The sequence below is a fragment of the Sycon ciliatum genome, chromosome 10 (genome assembly GCF_964019385.1).
Source record: "Sycon ciliatum chromosome 10, ocSycCili1.1, whole genome shotgun sequence".
Classification (NCBI taxonomy): Eukaryota; Metazoa; Porifera; class Calcarea; order Leucosolenida; family Sycettidae; genus Sycon; species Sycon ciliatum.
Window position 1 is genome coordinate 28,553,932 of NC_088652.1, and position 16,174 is coordinate 28,570,105.

The 16,174-nt window shown below is 43.0% G+C and overlaps 1 long non-coding RNA gene across 1 annotated transcript; it reads left to right on the top strand.

The window, feature by feature from the left end:
* The first annotated feature begins 12,523 nt into the window (after positions 1-12,523).
* Positions 12,524-16,037, top strand: LOC135825726 (uncharacterized). Its single transcript, XR_010555121.1, has 4 exons — positions 12,524-12,772; positions 14,599-14,693; positions 15,242-15,375; positions 15,634-16,037. It is a non-coding gene; the product is annotated as an uncharacterized LOC135825726 (long non-coding RNA).
* The last annotated feature ends 137 nt before the right edge of the window (positions 16,038-16,174 follow it).

Consider the following 16,174-nt stretch of genomic DNA (forward strand, 5'->3'; position numbering starts at 1 on the left):
ACACATACAACATACAACTACAGCGCACACAGCAAACCGCACATAGCGCATGTAGCGTATACTACGTCGTAATCATCAGCGGTACGGCGGAGTCGGGATACAACTGCATTGAAACGAACACAATGTCACAAGCGAGAAGGCCTTTCACTCTCGAGAACTTGTCGTTTCACAACAGTTATGGTCTCGGTCTGTGCAGAGCGCGACGACATCGTGCAGACTTTAGGCCCAGACAGATCCTGCCGGTAATTCTTTCGGCAAAATATCGAAGAATTTAAAGAGCGGAAAATGCCGGCAAAATCAGAGCAAAGTATTGAGATGCTGGGTAAAATAGATGCCTGATACTTGGATTTCCTTGGTTCAGCAGGAAGTTAATTTTATTTTCATTATTTTATTTGTTTGTTGAGACTACCATTAGGCCTTGACAGATTATGCTAATATTTTCGTGAAATTATGCTTTTCGCATTGCTGAAAAAATTGCAGAATTATTCTATTATTATGCGAAAAGTTATCATATTATGCGGCATTATGCTCACATATGCTGCTAATTTAGAAAAGCGATCCTGTCAGCTTTTCTATTATTGTGTTCACATGGCAAGAAAAACGACACCGCTATGCTACGTAAGTTTCTACGTAAGGTGCTCGGTATTTCACTTAGGCTACGTAAGTCTCTACGTAAGGTGCTCGGTATTAGATCTACCAACGAGTGGTAGCCGCGTGCTGTGCACGTGCACGGCAGACATTGTGTTGCAGCGCATGTCCGTGTTTGGATGTGCATGCGCGAGGAACTTTCTCCTTTGGAACTGCTTCTTGTATGAGCTGTTTCGGATATTTCGTCTCCTGGCCTGGCTTATTTCGTTTCGGCGCTGCTGAGACCTTTCGCAGAATATTACTCAATGACAGGTAAGTTGACCAGTTCCCTTTGATTCATTTGCTTGTGTTGACTCTTTCATTTACGAAAAGTGTGCTGATTTTGGGCGGAATGCAATAAATAATGGAAAAGCTGACAGGATCTCTTTTCTAAATAATTAATTTAGCTTTTCCGCTGCCGAGGCCTCCTTTTACGGAATACTCGATGACAGATGATCTCTGAGTTGACCGGTTTCCTTCGATTCATTTGCTTATGCTCACCCTTTCATTTACGGAAACGTGTGCTGATTTTATTCGGATTTAGATCCATTTTTATCTCTTTGCCCTTGTCTACAGTGTGCGAAGAACGCGAGTTCACCTTCTTGACGGTAAGGCTTATGTTAGGTGTGTTGTCGAAATACTCATATTCATTGTACAATGGTACGTTAAAAGTAAGGCACTGGTCAGTGGCATACTATCGTTGGTAGTTCCCAATCTGGAGGGAAAGGTTCAAGAATCCATTGACCGAGTTTGCAAAATAAATTCGCATATCCGGGAAAATCATTGTGGAGAGGTTCAGTAAACTTGTTTGCTTCATACGAAACAAGCCAATGGGTGCAGTCTCGTGAAGATCTCGCACTTGTATGATTGGATTTGTTTACTCTAGTCTGGGCTGTTTGATTTATTATTTGTGAGTACCGCCGAGATTGCAGTGCCCCAAATAAAGTTTCGTGCCGCCAAAGCAAGAATTACGATCTGCAATCTGTTTGTAGTACCTGCAAGAATGTGCTGTACATGTATCGTACATTCTCTGTTGCTGTTTCAGTTGCCGTCATGTTGCTAAAGAAAGGTTCAGTAGAGAGGTTCTGCAAAACGAAAATTCGAACGAAGTTTCGCGACAGTCCTTGCGAAAGTGTGTACGAATTTTTGCACGAGCTTTGCGTTCTGCACATTTTCGTAGTTTGCGCGGGCCAAGCGCACGTACGCCATGACCCGATCTCACGAAAGTGTGTACGACAGTTCATTTCGCGTTCCCTGCTAGTTTCGCGTCCAAAGTTGCGAAAGTTCGTGCGAAGTTTCGCACTTCATGACGTAGAACGAAAGTTTGTACGCATTTTCGTTTTACAGAACCTCTCTATAGCTCTAGTGACTCGTTTCTTTCATACGAGACGAGTCAATGAGTTGGTGTGGCTTAGAATCTTTCGCTGTAGAAGAAATCTATTCGTATGTCTATTGGAGAAATAATTGTATTCACTGGTTATAAAATAGGTTAAGACAAACTCACACAATAAATACCATCGGTCCCTTGGTGTTCGTCCTAAAGAGGTTCGACTGAATATCATTCATACTCACCAAAAGATGTGCAAGATTTTATTATTATGGAGTGCCTTTTTTTATCTCTCAGTACCTCCAACCATAGCCTTGCCCCATTTATCCTCAGGATCAGTGTAGTTGTTGGAACGAGGTGTCGGACTCAGCAATGTATTTGTTTACATTTTAATACATGTTTATTGTTCCTCCTTTGCTGTGTTGTTTTAGAAAATCGTGGACTAACAGTCATTGAACTACTTCCAAAAGTTGTATCGACATCAACAGGATTACCATTTCAGTGCAATATGATGCAGGATGACCTTATCACGATAACCCATGATTATAAACCATTATAAACACAGAATCAACAAAAACATCTGCGACACGCACCTGGCGCATGGCTACATTAAATTTTCTCAAATAAATCTGATCGAGGGTGGGGAAATCTAAATATCTGAAAGGCAAGACAAATTTATGACAGTCATGAAATTCTGCAACAGCAACATGCACAGAATGACCTCCGTATAAAATAAAAAAAGGATCACCACGGTCCACCACTACTCACATGTTTCCCCGCAGAAGAACATGCTAGTGCCATTTTCTGCAAGAAAAGGCTTGCACATCAATGCGTATAATACGGTGTTGATATGATGTGAAGGCCATCATTTACTTATTGATATAGGACATTCCATTGATTGGTGACAGAAAAAAAAGAAAGAAATTATAGCAATAAAAACTGCTTCATGGCAGTTTTCTAAAAAAAGTTATTGTGTTCTAGTCCATGGACCCCGTCTAAAAAGTAAGAAATTAACAAAATGTGATAGCCCAAAGTTAAAATTTCACACAAAACCTCACAATAATCACACACACAGAATGAAAAGCTACATGTAGAAGACCTTTTCCCCTCGTGATCCTCTTTCCTATGCATGCATGACATGCATGTTGCCAATTGTTGGTGCAGTACAAGTTTAGTGTTGAAAGCAGCATTTCAAGTGTTGTGATTATTGTGAGGTTTTGTGTGAAATTTTCACTTTCGGCTATCACATTTTGTTAATTTCTTACTTTTTAGACGGGGTCCATGGACTAGAACACAATAACTTTTTTTAGAAAACTGCCATGAAGCAGTTTTTATTGCTATAATGTACAGTGGTGGCCAAAAGTGATGTCCGGCACCCAAAAATGGGTGAATGTTGAGTGAGATTGGTTATTCTGGCCTGGTGATTCTTTCAATGACTTGCAATGCGGTCTAAAATCGATTTTCGGGGGAAAGCATGACGTCATATATGTCACGTGACCTATTACGTCACACAAATGGCTGCCACGTGCGGACATGACTTTTGGCCAAAAATGCGTACGCACATTGTACCGTACTACCGTAGTTTTTGACAGGCCATGCATGCCGGAAATTTGAAAGCTTGCAAGCACAGAGCTTCAGGAGTCGTCCTGGCGTGAATTTGTCACCGAGAGATTTCGTTTTGACCCCAATGGCTGGCAGGAAAGAGCTCTATGCTAGCACGAAGCTGGCCATTGTAAAGCTGAGTCAGAATGGTGAAAAATCTAGTCAGATTGCCAGGATTTTGGACCTGAACGAGCGTACGTGCCGTAGAGTCATTGCCAAACATCATGTCGATGGACGTGTTGAAAACTAGAAGTGTTCTGGCCGGCCCAGGGTGACCAGGGCCAGCTACGACCATCGTCTAAAGATACTCCATATGACAGATAGATTCAAAACCAGCCCGAAACTGAGAGCTGAGACGACCTAGCAGATGGATTCACGGGTGTCTGGACGAACGGTGCGCAGGAGGCTGCAGAACGCAGGCCAGAAGGGCTGCATCGCCGTGAAAAAGCCTTTCATGTCGGCCAAAAATTTGAAAAAACGACTAAAGTTTGACCAGGCCCACAGGAACTGGACAGTGGCAGATTGGAGTCGTGTGCTGTGGACTGATGAGTCAAAATTCAACTTCCATGCCTCTGATGGAGTGAGGTTTGTTCGCAGGAAGCCTGGAGAACGACACAGCCTGATTTGTTTGCGTGGTACTGTGAAGCATGGAGATGGAGATATCATGTATGGGGATGCTTGTCGGCGACGCGCGTTGGACGGCTTTTCAAGGTCGAGGGCATCATGACAGCCAACCAATACATGGGCATTCTGCAAAATGTCATGCTGCCGTCCATGACTGACCTTTTTGCTGATGAACAGGCTATTTTTCAGCAGGGCAATGACCCCAAACATACAGCCAAGGCAACCAAAGCATGGCGCGCGACGCAAGACTTGACGGTGATGGAGTGGCCACCACAGTCACCCGGTTTGAATCCCATTGGGAATCTATGGGAAATACTCAGCCAGCACCGCCAGGGCAGCAGGAGGGCAAAAAACGATGGTGAGCTCTTCACTGAGTGCAAGCAGGCATGATATTCGATTTCACTGGATATCTGCCGCCGCCTCGTTGAATCGATTCCGCGCCGCATGGCAGCTATGATCAAGAACAAAGGAGGCCCAGTAAATTGGTATAGGCTGACTCCAGAGAGTCTGGCCTTAGTTTCTGTAGGGATTAGAACAGTTTAGATGAGAAATAGTTGACTCTACGCCGCGTATTGTAGATTGTGCAATATTGGCCAAAAGCGATGTCCGGCCGCACATTGCCATACTTAGGGATAGGGACACAGAAAATATACTTTTGGGAAATATTTTTGAATATTCTCCTCTAAACTTTGTATCTGCTCTAGAAAATGACAGGTGTACAGCTTGTTGTGCCATTTTGTTGAATATAACCGAGAAATCCACCTGCGGACAAGACTTTTGGCCACCACTGTATATGATGGTTCTGTGCAAAATAATAGGTGAATTTTTTTGTAGAGGGCGTTGTACTGTAGTAGCAAAAGTTCAACGGGGTCAACGCACCGTCCGACCTAGCTATGACCGTCACCCTGGTCACTGATTGTAGTGGACTGGACATGCTATCAAGGGAGTCGTAAACCTACGCCTTCCTGGTGTGTCTACTTGTACTTGTACTTGTAGAACATGTACAACTGTATGGAATTTGATGCGAACAGGCGGATTAGTCCAATTTTATGCGATTCGTATGCAATTTGCCTCGAATAATGCGATTATTCGATTTTGGTAGGAATTATGCGAAAATTTATGCTAGCATAATCTGTCAAGGCCTAACTACCATGATAGGTATCCATTTACCTCTGGAGAATCCGTAAATAAACAAACAAACAAACAAACACTGCCCAGGACGAGATCATGTGACCGAAATATCACTGGGATTCACTGTGGATCCACATGATTTTGGAAGAACTAAGGGACACGTGCGTGGAAATCCGTGTTGAGAAACCGACCCTGCGATTTTATGAAAACATGTACGGGATTGTACAGGAATTGGATAAAATACACGTTTTTCCGGAGCAAAATGGAGCAAAATATCGAGATTCTTGTGCCAGGCTCGGCAAAATATCGAAGATTTCGCAGCAACTTTTTGCGACAAAATATCGAGGCGAGCGGTAGGCCTAGCCCAAATTTGCCGGCATTTCTTCCAGCAAAATATCGAAATTTCCCACGAAAAGAAATTGCCAGCAAATTCCGAGCAAAATATCGAATTTACAGAGGATCCGGGTGTGTTTTGGCAATTCTATTCTACTTTCTTTGGTTTCATTGGGCCAACGTCGTGCTGAAATAGCTCGTGCAGGTTGTCAGGGGTACATAAATTTGAAATCATGCTACAAAATCCCGGTTAAATCCGTAACACTGACACCATTTTCAGTTTTGCTTTCCTCATCAGAGTCACCATCCACTTTTACCAAAGTAGACGGTTCATTTGAAGCTATTTTTGCCACAAAGCAGGAGCAAAATGGAGCAAAATATCGGAAACGAAAGGCAATGCCAAGCAAAATTTAGAAAAGCGATCCTGTCAGCTTTTCTATTATTGTGTTCACATGGCGCTACCTAACGACACCGCTATTCAGACACGTTGTCTACGTAGCTACGTAAGTTTCTACGTAAGATGCTCGGTACCTGGTCCTGGACCAGGGAGCTAGCTACTCCATGGCTCCTACCATCGGGCGCCCGGCTGGCCGCATGCGTGTGCATTACAGACTTTTTGTTGTTGCCTTTTTGGATGTGTATGCACGAGGAACTTCCTTCTTTGGAACTGCTTCATGCATGAACTGTTTCGGATATTTCGTCTCCTGGCCTGGCTTATTTCGTTTCGGCGCTCCTGAGACCTCCTTTCGCGGAATATTACTCAATGACAGGTGAGTTGACCAGTTCCCTTTGATTCATTTGCTTGTGTTGACTCTTTCATTTACGAAAAGTGTACTGATTTTGGGCGGAATGCAACTTGTAAATAATGGAAAAGCTGACAGGATCTCTTTTCTAAATTTAGCTTTTCCGCTGCCAAGGCCTCCTTTTACGGAATATTCAGTGACAGGTGATCTCTGAGTTGACCGGTTTCCTTCGATTCATTTGCTTATGCTCACCCTTTCATTTACGGAAACGTGTGCTGATTTTATTCGGATTTAGATCCATTTTTATCTCTTTGCCCTTGCCTACAGTGCGCGAAGAACGCGAGTTCACCTTCTTGACGGTAAGGCTTATGTTAGATGTGTTGTCGAAATACTCATATTCATTGCACATAAGTACGTTACAAGTAAGGCACTGGTCAGTGGCATACTATCGTTGGCAGTTCCCAATCTGGAGGGAAAGATTCAAGGACTCATTGAACGAGTTTGCCAAATAAATTCGCATATCAGGGAAAATCTCCATCGTGGAGAGGTTCAGTAACTTGTTTGCTTCATACGAAACAAGCCAATGGGTGCAGTCTCGTCTCGTGAAAATCTTGTATTTGCATGTTTGGATTTGTTTACTCGAGTCTGGGCTGTTTGATTTGTGAGTACCGCCGAGATTGCACTGCCCCAAATAAAGTTTCGTGTCGTCAAAGCAAGAATTACGATCTGCAATCTGTTTGTAGTGCCTGTAGTACCTGCAAGAATGTGCAGTACATGTATCGTATTTTCTCTGTTGCTGTTTCAGTTGCCGTCATGTTGCTAAAGAAAGGCTCAGTAGAGAGGTTCTGCAAAACGAAAATTCGAACGAAGTTTCGCGACAGTCCTTACGAAAGTCTCTACTAATTTTTGCACGAACTTAGCGTTCTGCACATTTTCGTAGTTTGCGCGGGCCAAGTGCACGTACGCCATGACCCGATCTCACGAAATTTCCTACGACAGTTCATTTCGCGTTCCCTGCAAGTTTCGCGTCCAAAGTTGCGAAAGTTCGTGCGACGTTTTGCACTTCATGATGTAGAAACGAAAGTTTGTACGCATTTTCGTTTTGCAGAACCTCTCTAGTGGCTCTTTTGTTTCATACGAGACGAGTCAATGAGTCGGTGTGGCTTAGAATCTTTCGCTGTGGAAGAAATCTATTCGTATTTCTATTGGAGAAATAATTGTATTCACTGGTTATAAAATAGGTTAAACTCACAGAATAAATACCACCGGTCCCTTGGTGTTCTTCCTAAAGAGGTTCGACCGGATATCATTCATACTCACCAAAAGATGTGTAAGATTTTATTATCATGGAATGCCTTGTTTATCTCTCAGTATCAGTACCTCCAACTATAGCCTTGACCCTTTTATCCTCAGGATCAGTGTAATTGTTGGAACGAGGTGTCGGACTCAGCAATGTATTTGTTTACATTTTAATACATGTTTATTGATCCTCCTTTGCTGTGTTGTTTTAGAAAATCGTGGACTAACAGTTTGAAGTCATTGAACTACTTCCAAAAGTTGTATCGACATCAACAGGATTACGATTTCAGTGCAATATGATGCTGGATGACCTTATCACGATAACCCATGATTATAAACTAGTATAAACACAGAATCAACAAAAACATCTGCGACACGCACCTGGCGCATGGCTACATTTCTCAAATAAATCTGATCGAGTCATGAAATTCTGCAACAACAACATGCACAGAATGACCTCCGTATAAAAAAATATCACCACCACTATAGTACTACTCACATGTTTCCCCGCAGAAGAACATGCATTATGCTAGTGCCATTTTCTGCAAGAAAAGGCTTGCACATCAATGCGTATAATACGGTAGTGATATGATCAAGAGTACATAAACCTCTTGATACACACACAACAGAGGCGAAAGGCTGTGTTAGCTGTAGCTTTAAGTTTCACGCATCGGAGCGATCATCAGACAGCAGCATTCACCTCTGTTGTGTGTGTATACTGCTCTGCACATTCGTACATTGAGCACTCTACTTGGAGCTTCCTGGACCGGTCTTGTTTGTTTGAACCTCTTGATATGATGTGAAGGCCATCATTAACATTTTGGTATAGGGCATTCCATTGATTGGTGACAGAAAAAAACAAAAGAAATTATAGCAATAAAAACTGCTTTATGGCAGTTTTCTAAAAAAGGTTATTGTGTTCTAGTCCATGGACCCCGTCTAAAAAGTAAGAAATTAACGAAATGTGATAGCTGAAAATTAAAATTTCACACAAAACCTCACAATAATCACACACAGAATGAAAAGCTACATGTAGAAGACCTTTTCCCCTCGTGATCCTCTTTCCTATGCATGCATGTTGCCAATTGTTGGTGCAGTACAAGTTAAAGTTGAAAGCAGCATTTCAAGTGTTGTGATTATTGTGAGGTTTTGGGTGAAATTTTAATTTTCAGCTATCACATTTCGTTAATTTCTTACTTTTTAGACGGGGTCCATGGACTAGAACACAATAACCTTTTTTAGAAAACTGCCATAAAGCAGTTTTTATTGCTATAATATGGAAAGTGCTTGGGCAAAATTTGCCGGCAAAATATCGAAGCGCCCCGAGCAAATTTGGTCTAGGCCTAGCGAGCGGAGCAGAATCTGTCTGGGCCTAGCGCCTAGCACGTGCAGCATATCACGTGACAAACCACGACACACGCGCACACGCGGTCCTGCGGACACGAGATGCCTGAGTTCTCGCTTAGCTACGGCACACAGCCACAAAGCTAAACCAGTATAGTATTATAGCAATAAAAACTGCTTTATGGCAGTTTTCTAAAAAAAGTTATTGTGTTCTAGTCCATGGACCCCGTCTAAAAAGTAAGAAATTAACGAAATGTGATAGCTGAAAATTAAAATTTCACACAAAACCTCACAATAATCACAACACTTAAAATGCTGCTTTCAACTTTAACTAACTTGTACTACACCAACAATTGGCAACATGCATGCATAGGAAAGAGGATCACGAGGGGAAAAGGTCTTCTACATGTAGCTTTTAATTCTGTGTGTGATTATTGTGAAGTTTTGTGTGAAATTTTAATTTTCAGCTATCACATTTCGTTAATTTCTTACTTTTTAGACGGGGTCCATGGACTAGAACACAATAACTTTTTTTTAGAAAACTGCCATAAAGCAGTTTTTATTGCTATAATTTCTTTTGTTTTTTCTATCACCAATCAATGGAATGCCCTATATCAGTAAATGATGGCCTTCACATCATATCAAGAGGGTTATGTACTCTTGATCATATCAAGAGGTTTATGTACTCTTGATCATATCAATACCGTATTATACGCATTGATGTCCAAGCCTTTTCTTGCAGAAAATGGCACTAGCATAATGCATGTTCTTCTGCGGGGAAACATGTGGGTAGTGGTGGTGATACTTTTTTTTATACGGAGGTCATTCTGTGCATGTTGCTGTTGCAGAATTTCATGACTGTCATAAATTTGTCTTGCCTTTCAGATATTTCAGATTTCCCCACCCTCGCCTCGATCAGATTTATTTGAGAAATGTAGCCATGCGCCAGGTGCGTGACGCAGATGTTTTTGTTGATTCTGTGTTTATAATGGTTTATAATCATGGGTTATCGTGATAAGGTCATCCAGCATCATATTGCACTGAAATCGTAATCCTGTTGATGTTGATACAACTTTTGGAAGTAGTTCAATGACTTCAAACTGTTAGTCCACGATTTTCTACGACAACACAGCAAAGGAGGAACAATAAACATGTATTAAAATGTAAACAAATACATTGCTGAGTCCGATGCCTCGTTCCAACAACTACACTGATCCTGAGGATAAAAGGGCCAAGGCTATGGTTGGAGGTACTGATACTGAGAGATAAACAAGGCACTCCATGATAATAAAATCTTACACATCTTTTGGTGAGTATGAATGATATCCAGTCGAACCTCTTTAGGACGAACACCAAGGGACCGATGGTATTTATTCTGTGAGTTTGTCTTAACCTATTTTATAACCAGTGAATACAATTACTTCTCCAATAGACATACGAATAGATTTCTTCTACAGCGAAAGATTCTAAGCCACACCGACTCATTGACTCGTCTCGTATGAAACAAAAGAGTCACTAGAGAGGTTCTGCAAAACGAAAATGCGTACAAACTTTCGCTCTACATCATGAAGTGCGAAACTACGCACGAACTTCCGCAACTTTGGACGCGAAACTTGCAGGGAACGCGAAATGAACTGTCGTAGGAAATTTCGTGAGATCGGGTCATGGCGTACGTGCACTTGGCCCGCGCAAACTACGAAAATGTGCAGAACGCAAAGTTCGTGCAAAAATTCGTACACACTTTCGCAAGGACTGTCGCGAAACTACGTTCGAATTTTCGTTTTGCAGAACCTCTCTACTGAACCTTTCTTTAGCAACATGACGGCAACTGAAACAGGAACAGAGAAAGTATGATACATGTACTGCACATTCTTGCAGGTACTACAGGTACTACAAACAGATTGCAGATCGAAATTCTTGCTTTGGCGGCACGAAATTTTACTTGGGGCAGTGCAATCTCGGCGGTACTCACAAATCAAACAGCCCAGACTCGAGTAAATAAATCCAATCATACAAGTACGAGATTTTCACGAGACGAGACTGCACCAATTGGCTTGTTTCGTATTAAGCAAACAAGTTACTGAACCTCTCCACAATGGAGATTTTCCCTGATATGCGAATTTATTTGGCAAACTCGGTCAATGAGTCCTTGAACCTTTCCCTCCAGATTGGGAACTGCCAACGATAGTATGCCACTGACCAGTGCCTTACTTGTAACGTACTAATGTGCAATGAATATGAGTATTTCGACAACACATCTAACATAAGACTTACCGTCAAGAAGGTGAACTCGCGTTCTTCGCACACTGTAGGCAAGGGCAAAGAGATAAAAATGGATCTAAATCCGAATAAAATCAGCACACGTTTCCGTAAATGAAAGGGTGAGCATAAGCAAATGAATCGAAGGAAACTGGTCCACTCATTGATCACCTGTCATTGAATATTCCGTAAAAGGAGGCCTCGGCAGCGGAAAAGCTAAATTTAGAAAGGAGATCCTGTCAGCTTTTCCATTATTTATTGCATTCCGCCCAAAATCAGCACACTTTTCGTAAATGAAAGAGTCAACACAAGTAAATGAATCAAAGGGAACTGGTCAACTCACCTGTCATTGAGTAATACTCCGCGAAAGGAGGTCTCAGCAGCGCCGAAACGAAATAAGCCAGGCCAGGAGACGAAATATCCGAAACAGCTCATGCAAGAAGCAGTTCCAAAGAAGGAAGTTCCTCGTGCATGCACATCCGAAAAGGCAACAACAAAAAGTCTGCAATGCACACGCATGCGGCCAGCCGGCCGCGCGTGTGGAGTAGCTCCCTGGTCCAGGACCGGTACCGAGCATCTTACGTAGAAACTTACGTAGCTACGTAGACAACGTGTCTGAATAGCGGTGTCGTTAGGTAGCGCCATGTGAACACAATAATAGAAAAGCTGACAGGATCGCTTTTCTAAATGAGTAATGTATGAGTAGATGGCCGTCCGTGGTCTGGCAGACGGTGAGCATCTCTTGCCATTTACCACATCATGCATGTAAAGCACGATTCGTTCAAACATTAGATCACATCGCTATTCGGTCGGCACAGCTCAGTCTTCCATTTCTCACGACACAGTCCAGTTGTCCGTTTTCGTCTCCCTCCCTTTCTCATTTGTTGTAAACGTCTTCTAGTGTTGTTGAAGCGAAGGACTAAAGCCAAGTAAAGGGACGCTGGTCTAGGCGCGTCTAGGAGGGCCGGATTTCTCGCACCACGGCAACCAGAAGTGCGCGCACGCGATCGCGAGACCCACCAGCGCAAAGCGCTCCAGACTTGCGGCGGTAGAGCGAGTGAGACACTTCGCCGTGACCCAGTACGAGTGCAGTCTTGAGCTACAGCTACAGCCTAGGCTAGGCCCGCGGCCAAGGGAAAAATATTTGCCGAACATGTGTTCGAAGCGGTTCATGTTCACTTTTCGATGATTATTATCAATATCATGATGTCTTTTTCAACTTCTAATAATTCTACCACTGTACCGTACCAGTGAATATTATTACTTCAATATTATTTATTAGTGCAGTAATTGCCAAGACAGAAGACTGCAGTACGAACTCGTACTCGTAGCAGCAGCAATGCCAAGAAGAGCAGGCAGCGTAGCAAAAGCAGTCACAACAACGCAGACGCAATAACATTTTCAGCAGCCGTTCATCTCAGAGGGGATGCAGCGCCAAACTGCGAGGGTGAGGTGGTAACTCTCACAACCAATGCCTCCGCAGGTAAGTACTAGTAAAGCCTCTTGTGCGGGAAAAATAAATAATTAATTGCACATATCATCAAACAAATTCAAATTCAGTAAACTACTTTGAAGTACAAAAATCAATTTAAATGCATGAATCTTCACTAGTTTGAGGGAAAGAGACAAACGGGAAAAGTCTGAACAAAAAATTGACTGTCACCACCAGGACTCGAACCAGGGACCCTCGCTTGTAGCTAGCGATGCTCTAACCACTGAGCTATGGTGTAGTCGTCATCCCAGCAGAGACCGTTCAACATTTTCTTCAGACTTCGTAACTCACACTTCCTGTGAATCCACACAGGCGGGTGGGACGCAGCCCTCACTGTACCCACACACTTCACGTACACTCTAGCACGCGTGCAGCCCCAAGTCATAAAAATGCATGGATGTTAGTATTAAACACAAAAATAAAAAGTAAAAATCAATTGGAACACAAAAAAGAGACAAAAACCCTAGGTAAAAGAGCCCACAGAAACATTACCGTACTGGCAAAGAACGGCAGCTATTTACAAAGGCCCTATTCCTACGCCTGTATGATGCCCGGGACCCTCTGATACAGACAAGTACTATTATATAACCCTGTTCTTACTCGAACATGCCTCCGGATAGCACACGACTCGTTGTTTTAGAAGACTGTATTATAATGTTTTACTCTGACTCTGATCGAAATCATCTTGCAGTACAAAGGAAAGTTCAGAGAGAAGCAGAAGCGGAGATTCAAAAAACATTCAAATCAAAAGATTGCGCGAAAGCAGTGTACGCGACTACGCGCATCAGACGTGAATACAACATGAGAAGTGAAAGCAGTGTACGCGACTACGCGCATCCAGACTTGAATACAACATGAGGAATGAAAGCAGTGTACGCGACTACGCGCATCAGACGTGAATACAACATGAGGAACGAATGCGTAGTAGTATGATAATGCACAACAGTACAACAAGCAGTGCTGATAGACACATAAAACGGAGTGGCTCTGCACCATTATCAGTGGGCTGGATATAGACTGTACAAACCCAATACTAGTACAATACTAGTATTAGATAAACCTTGTTATAGTTCACACATGTTGTTAGTTTGACAGCATGAAACAAGGTGGAGGACACAACACCCAGCTGGAGAAACTAAAGAAGTCAGTTACGACTGCCCTTGAAGCTGAGAAGTTGTGTGAGCTCAGTCTGTGCGAGCGGTAGGTTCATTATCCAAACAAATGGCGAAATAAAAAGTTGCCAGAAGAATAACCTCTACAAATAACCACTTGTGTTATCCACACGTATCAACTACTTATCAGCATTTCAAAGAATATTCTGATTCTGAAAACAATCGTTTCAATGCTCGACCTTATTATAATGATGATAAACTGAACACAATTCAAGAATACTATAACTCAACACATAAGAGATTGGAACTCAGATGGTGAGCCAAGAAAAAATTGTAACATGGAAAAATGTGGGCACAAGGCACTTTCATGCCGTGGAATGTCTCCGTGCTCCTTGTCAGTTTTGTGCTGGATTGTGCACGTCTGACTCTTCAAAATCTGGCTTAGTTGGTAGACTCAATCGCATAACTTGTGCCCACATTTGCCCATGTTACATAAGTGATATGAATGTTATCTAATCTGGCACTCAATGTGTGACATTTTGTGTGTTATCTTGCAATATCACGCGACTCAATATCACATCAGACTAATTATACCAAAGTTTCTCTGCAGGGACTGGGAGGATGGGAGTTGAAAAATCCACAGCTGATGCAAACCGGATTTTTAATGTATGATGTATATGTGTTTTTTTTTCTGCACCCTACTAGGTTCATCGTTAGCTACCCCACAGCTGAGTGCCATACTGGTCATGACGTAACTACAGAAACAGGAAAACTTGCCGGGGAGCTGAGCGAAAGGCAAGGTAAGAAACTAAGAATCACTCCGCGACATCTGAGGCTTCATGCAAACGGTGATAACGGCACACGCGCCATGACTTTGTTTTGTAGGCTCTGTTGAGAAGCGACACTCCAACGCGTTCACCTGTGACCACCACGGCACAATGTATAGCGCGGCAAGGCTGGTGTGATATTCAGTACTGAGAACGTGACCGCGGTCCGAGCAACAAACAACACCTTTGTGCAGTTGACAAGACCCTTGTTCACCCTTGACCATTCCTGGAGCAATATAAATCTAAATCTGCAAAAAACAAACTCTCTCTACAGCTACTTGTTTTCTCCTGCAACCTTCTCCGGGACTGTGCTGCTTTTTAAAACTACTGTCATGTCCAGCAAAATCCAGCCTTATCATGCTCAACTAGGGTCAGGACCATACAGTTGTTGCCCACAGGGACAGTTGTCTGTGTACTGCTGCGGGGTACTGATGTTTTATTTGGCTGGATTTCATCAACAACGACTACTTTACCATTCAAATGGTTGGTTGTTACCTGTGATCTCTGTGTTCTCTTTGTAGAACTTTATACCTGTGCATGGCCATGATCCCATGTACAAACAGCCCCAGAGAGTACCCATGCGTGCTGGCAGCTTACTCATCTGGGACCAGCGTGTGGCGCACGGCAGTCGGCCCAACAACAGCACGCGAGCAAGGTACGTCAGAACACTGCTACGTATATGAGTATTCATGTATCCACATCATCCGGGTGACGTCACATGCCTATCATAGTGCCAGTGGTGTAACGATGTGCTAGTATTGTTTTCCTGTGTGATGACATTCCCCAAACTGTCTCCTGTCTCGCATGCGCACGTGTGATATGAGCATGCATGATTCGTGAGTCTTCAGTCAGCGAGTCTTGATACACACATGTAACACAGTGTTATCTCTGTGTTTACACGGTGTACTTGTAGGTTGAACTAGCTGGTGTCGACTTGACTGACCTGGGCAAGAAGCTGTTTGCCCTCAAGGCATGGGCATCCGCGCACACGAAGGTGCCCCGCGCCAAGGCTAAGAAAAAGACATAGACTACGTGTTCGCATGGCTCTTTGTACATTCACAGTTGAGTGCCTCGTTTTATGTGTGTATGTTTAAATCATGTACACCCTCTGATGGGAGTATGATAATGTAGTCATCTAGGACGGCTGGACTGTCCCTAGTGTTCCAAGTGCATATTGACGCTAACCTCCAATGTTATATCCAGCAAGTATCAGATCTGCACTATCGCACATAGAACTGGTGTATATTTCTTTACTGTGTTGACTCACTACCCTACTAGCCACAGTCATATTATATCAACAATAACGTGGGCACCGCATTATTTTTTGTTTAGGAGCTGTCGGTATGCCGGTAGCATGGGTCACGCTAGTGCAAAATAGGCTAGACTACATGCAGCCAAGAACCAGGCAATATTCCATCCAAGAAATAGTGGGAGTAGCTATCCTGATGCCTTGC